The 6,225-nt window shown below is 46.0% G+C and overlaps 1 long non-coding RNA gene across 1 annotated transcript; it reads left to right on the top strand.

Moving 5' to 3' along the window:
- The first annotated feature begins 204 nt into the window (after positions 1-204).
- Positions 205-2,899, top strand: LOC110350958 (uncharacterized). Its single transcript, XR_015444466.1, has 3 exons — positions 205-832; positions 1,551-1,815; positions 2,538-2,899. It is a non-coding gene; the product is annotated as an uncharacterized LOC110350958 (long non-coding RNA).
- The last annotated feature ends 3,326 nt before the right edge of the window (positions 2,900-6,225 follow it).

Raw genomic sequence — 6,225 nt, forward strand, 5'->3', positions numbered from 1 at the left:
GGGAAGCGTGGTAGGCGTCTGACTAAAGTACTTGGATTTAGCTCCATCTTCCCCACCTTCTATCACCGCTTCCCCTCTTCCGTTCTTACTTCACTTACCTGTAAAACAAGAGGGACGGAATGTCCAGTGACTTCCGGGTTTCTTGACTGTGACACCACAGTGCTCATAACTTTTACTTCACAAGCTCCGCGGGCCCCATCTCTCCCCTCACCTCCACCCCAGTCCTCCAGCCTCTGCCCCTGGGTCTCAGTCACACGCTCTGCCTTTCTGACCCTCGACTTGGTCACAGGGGACCTCCCTGCCTGGGACAGCCTCCTCCTGCATCTCCTCAAGCCCTCCTGCCTGCTCTCTAGGTCTCAGCTAAGAGAGTTTGTGCCGTGTCCCCTGAGAAGTGCCCATCAGTGTCCCTACAGGGTGTACCTACTCCTCTCCTGTGGACCCCCTCGCAGTGCTCACCGGTGTGTCCTGTGGGCATGGCTGTCTTTCTCCCAAGTGTATAAACTCCATCAGTTCCATGGTGACTTCAGAGCTGTGTCCCCAGAAGAACTGTGCCTGGAATACACGAGCCCACTGGTGGATTGCCTTGACTTACCATCCAGGAGGACAAATGAGTTAAGAGCTTCTGGTGCACCTGGATGCTTTGATTGGATGAAAACAAAGGAGCCGAAATGGTGGGAGGCCAGCACCCCCGAGACACCATACGTGGATTACCTTTGTTAGATGCTCCTATTCAAATTGGTTTCCCTTCCACACCACAATATTCCTTGGGTGCAATCCACGGACATATGGAAAATGTTAACACTATTCACCCAACCAAAGCGGAAACAGCCAGGTAAATCTGTCCTGTTCAAATCAAAGCCAAGTGGAAATGAATATTGGATTAGTCTTCCACTCATGCAGATAATTGAGAGTTAGGCCAGTTTGGGGTTTGTTTGCTCACATACTTTTAAATCCTGGACATGGGACCCTGCCAACCTGGAAGATAGTACAACCAAGACAAAGCAGGGCAAGGCCAAGCCTGACACAGAGGAAGAGGAGGAGGAGGAGGAGGAGGAGAAGGACAACAGATAGGGTCTCAGCCTCTACTGAGCAGCCCACCGGATTCCCCCAGATTGGGACCTGAGAGGAACTCATTCCAGTCCAAGCTCTTTCATTATTTCTCCCGGTCGAAAGAAAAAGTAAGGAGAAAGGGCTAGAAGCCATTTTATCGAGATGCTAGCTGCTCACACCAAGAAGCAATAAGAATTTGAATAATAAGTACATTGTCCTCAGAGAGAAAAGAAGAAAGGGGAAAAAAGTAACCCACCCACCGTGGATGCCAAGTTGGAAAATTTAATTAGGAAGATAAGAATTGGGGCGCGAGATTGGGTGGATGATGTTCCTTTTTCCCCCTAGTTATGAGCTCGGAGAAAGGAGTGAGAGAAATAATTTAAACAGAGAATTAACATCTTCTAATAATCTTAGACAAAACCGGGAGTCTGTTTTGCTTTGGTTTGTAAATTAGCTCATGATTAAAGTGTCTCTTCAGCCATGTGCCTTTGTCTTCGCAGCCTGTTTGCTGAACACCGCCTGACCCCAATGCCCTTGGAGCTCAAGTACAAGATTTGAGAGCATGAGGGAACAATTATTATAAAGTGAAGTACTTGCAGTTTTGCTGCAAAATCAATGAACTTTTCATGTGATTTTATCATATTTTGCAGCTGTTCTGTTGCCTCTTGAGTGGTTCTCAAACCGGCAGCCCCGTGTTCCTAAGAGGCTTGTTCATCTGGTCACCTCCCCTTCTTGAAAAGCAGCTGGAACCCCCCTTGCTGGAGGGTGAGCCACTGGCACGAGGTTCCCATAAAGGCTCCCCTGACTTCTGCTGTGTAACATTTGAGGGGAGTTCTGGGCTGGGATCATACCCCAGCTCAAGTTGGCCTGTCTCGCTTAAGAAACTCAGAAGAGCTAATCTTACATCTTCTACCACCACAAACTGATGGGGATGCAAACTACAGGGGTGATGAAAAAATATGGTGAATGTTAAATTTAAAAATTGTATTGTAGTAAAAGACACATTATCATTAATTCACCTCAGAATCCTCCTCCTCACTTCAAACACACTTATCTCATCATTCTTGCCACTTTCTGAAGCAGTTCTGGAAGTCCTGTTTCATGAGTGTCTTCACAAGATGTGATCAAAAATGCAGTGAATGCTGTTGCTGAAAAGGCAAATTCATAAAAATAGGTCAGTGTGTCTTCATTCACCTTATTTACTGGATCTGGCCCCGTGAAACTTCTGGCTCTTCTCCAAAGGCATTATCACCATGAAAGGTAAAGGTTTTGAATCAATTCAAGACATGGTGTCGGCCATGACAGCACAACTAAAGACACTCATGAAACAAGACTTCCAGAACTGCTTCAGAAAGTGGCCAGAATGATGGGATAAGTGTGTTCAAAGAAACGGGGGAGAATTTTGAGGGAGGTTCTTGGTAATGTGTCTTTTAGCATAATAAAATGCTTTGTTTAAACACACATTGTATTTTTCATTCACACAACAGGTTCTGCATCATCAATAGGAAGCTGAGGCTCATGGAGATTGGGGATGTGAGCTCCAAGAGTACCCGACATAGAAAAGCAGGCTTTAAAAACCTTAAAGTCAGCAGACCGACTCAGGGACTATGTACACCGTCAAAATCTGTGCACCAATCCTAAGCCTGCTGTGTGGCGCCCAGGAAGCAGCCAGGCAGCTGAGCTCCACACCAGCTCGGAGTGGAGGGAAGGGGGAAGGGTTACCCCTGTGCTATGGCATCTTCTGCTGGGAAGGAGTTGAGCTTGAGGACACAGAGGAAGTAAAACCCAACAGGAATCTTTACTTAAACACTGTTTGGTTCCTTTTCTTGTATTCACAGAGAATCCAGGTGACCCAAATGAAATACTAAAGCTTCAGTGTATGGGTTTACTTAAAATGACTCTGAAATGGGCCAATTTCGTAACATTAAATAACACTATATTTAGTCCTGGTACTGAATTAGTGAGAAATGCAAAATATACACAGTCCTCTCCTCCCCTAATGGTTCTGAATTCAGTGGACTCTCATTCACCCCAAAAGGAGAATCCGGAGCTGCTCTTTTGAATATGGGCTGAGTGAGTATTTTCTTCAATGAACTTGCCCAGCTGGTGGTGAGCAACAGCCAGTTAATTAAAAAATAAATGTTTCTGCTATGTGCTCCACACAATGGCAAGGCCCCTGAGTTCCACAATATAAAATGTAATATTTGACTGCAGTAGACAATTGTTAAGGGCCAAACTCCATGGCAAAGTCTAAGACAGACTGTACTTGGATTGGTCTCTTGGGATGGGTGAGATTTAGATGCGGATGGGAAGACTCATCCACACACTTAGAAAAGGTGTGAGCACAGCACCCCACTTGGGTTATTTCAAAGACCTGCCAGAGTTAGGGAAAGCTGGAGTATGAGCTTTTAATTCTACTTGTTAGCACTAATTCTGGGGTGAATCGGAAAGAAAGTTTATTATGGTCATCCCCCCAACAGCGTCTACAAACTCAGCTACCACTATCATCTTTTATTTAACCTGCTAGTTTTGAGAAAAACCTAATAACAAACCATAAATGTTATCAAGGTTTGTTTGGTTGTTGGGAAGAAGGGCTGACCATGATAGAAAATGTTCAAAGTGGAAAGGGAACTTGAGGGGTGGGTGGAGAAGAGAAAGAAAAAAATAAGAAAAGAAGGAAAAAACAGAAACAAAGCTTTTGTAAATAGGGAGGGGTGCAGGGGTTGAAGGGAGGGAAGAGGAATGGGGAAAAAAATAAGAACCAAGATACATCATGTACAGGTACAAGTTCCCAATGATGAATGTGATTATTATGTATACCTAAAATGTGCCAATAAACTTAATGTATAAAAAAATGAACACATACTGAGTTTCTTCTACAGGTCAGGTGCTATACTAAGTGCTTAACCTTCTTTAAGTAGCTTATCACTTAATCCTGACAGCTACCTCACAAGGCAGGTGTGATTGTCAGCTCCATTTTGCAAAAGAGAAAGCAGAGTCATGGACAGATCAGGTAACTGGAAGGATTAAGGCAACTAGTTCTCCTCCCACAAGATTGGAGCAACAGAGGGCTGTACAGGTCTCCGAGAGAGAGAAGAGCAGAGAAAGGAGAGTCATATACACAAAAATTAGGTTTTACGTAATTGTGAAATCACTTCTGAAGAGTACAGAGTAGAAAGCTGTCTCTGATAGAATCCACCACAACCCACAAAACGTGCTCCTGAGCACCAGCAATGGATCAAATCCACCTTTAAAGGGAGAGATGAGCTACGAAGCAAACGTTGATCACAGAGGTGGGTAAGAGAGCAGCCGGCATCCCAAGGCTTATGGGGCAAAAAGCAGAAGCCACGTTAACCAGTTGCTAGGGGCTGAATTGTGTCCATCCACAATTTACAGGTTGAGATCTTAACCTTCCATGAGTGCATCTGGAGACAGGGCCTTTGAAGAGGTTAAGGTTAAATGAGGTCCTAAGGGCAAGGTGCGAATCCAGTAGGGCTGAGGAAGAGGAAGACACCAGGCACGTATGCACAGGACACAAGCCATCCGAGGACGCAGACTACCATCTGCCAACCAAAGAGGGGCGCCTAGGGACAAAGCAACCCTGCCGGCACCTTGACCTTGGATTTCCAGCCTCGAGCACCGTGAGAAAATAAATGTTTGTAGTTCTTGTCCATGGCACGTTACTGTGGCAGCCCCATCACACCAACACAGCGGTGTACCCCGGACGTGAGTCTTGAGCTGCTGGGGCTGGTGACAGAACCGGACACAGCCCCACAGGAAGCTATCCAGGACAGAGGGAAAGGCCTCTGTTTGCTCACAGAAATTCAGGCCTGAAGGTTGATTTAAAAGCTCCAAGCCACATAGGAAAGATCCTGGGAGGAAAGCTTCTCAGAGAGAGAAGATGACAAATTACAAAGGACATCTGTGATGATTTATATAAGGAAACTGCTTCCAATCTCATCCAATCACCAAGACTTCCCGAGTTGAGGCCACTGGGATTTCTATAGGGAGCTTTAGCCCAAATCACAGCAGCAATGAACCCTGGGGGTCAGGGACAAAAAATCAATACACACACTGCCTTTGAAAGCTCAAGATGTTCTATAAAAGCTTTGAGCAAGGACAAGAAAAAATAGAGTTCCTTTGGCTCTAGAGATTTTTTCCTTTTTTTTTTTTTTTTTTTTTAAACAGATTGCATATCTGCTCCAAGAGATGGAGACTGAAAAGTCTTATTCTCTGGGAAGGATCAGAGGAAACCTTGAAAATCTAGGATCCTAGAGGATTCACAAAGGGTCTCAAGAAGAAGCAGGACCGTGTGGGACCTGGGTTCGGGCCTGCGTGGATGTCACAGGGCTCCCCACCAGCACTGGGACAGCATCTTTGAAGTCGGGAGAGATGCCCTTGTTAGGAAGCGCCACCAGGCCTGTGACTGTGACTCTGGACACAGAAATGGAAGGGAAGACAATACCATAAAATATAAAAATAAAACAAGTTCTATACTTCTTGGTGTTTTGGCCTAATTTCAGAGGGCTCAAACTTGGCATTCCTGAAGCTTATTGGGAGGTCGTTAAAAGCACAGAGCCCCGGCACCCAACCCTCAGGGCTCAGCTTCGCAAGCTTTCGCTGCTGGAAGACCGGTCTTTATCTACTTTCACTCCCTCGCAGGTGGAAAGATTTTAAAAATATTTTACAACGGAAACTGAATTTATCCAAAAATTAAAACAAGACACATAACATAGCACCCAAGTTTTCATTACTAGCCTCAGAGGACGTACAGTTACTCTGTCAATTGTTAACACAGCTTCCTAAATGCTTCCTTCTCATGTCTGCTCTCCTCTGCCGGAACACCCGGCCTAGGTAGGCAAGGCCCGGTCCGGAAGTGTTCGAGCTGTTCCTGGAGCGGTTTCCCCCTTACGCACGCTGCCCTCCCCAGCCCAGCCCCAGAGATCCAGATCAGGACGCAGCCACTCAGTCCTGAGCTTGGAGAAGCGGCCACCTAAGCCTGTGCCACCGTACAGCAGGCCGTGGGCACCTGTGGCTGTGCAGCTCTGGAAACGTGGCCAGTCCACATGGCAGGGTGCCAGGAGTGCAGCACTCATGCGGGATTTCAAAGCCTAGCATGAAAAAGAGAAGGTAAAATGTCCAGTTAATAATTTTTCAGGAGTTGTGTGCCATTTC

Source organism: Heterocephalus glaber, unplaced genomic scaffold (assembly GCF_053883595.1).
Source record: "Heterocephalus glaber isolate CG9 unplaced genomic scaffold, H.glaber_assembly_v1.0 deba00001600, whole genome shotgun sequence".
NCBI classification, from domain to species: Eukaryota; Metazoa; Chordata; class Mammalia; order Rodentia; family Bathyergidae; genus Heterocephalus; species Heterocephalus glaber.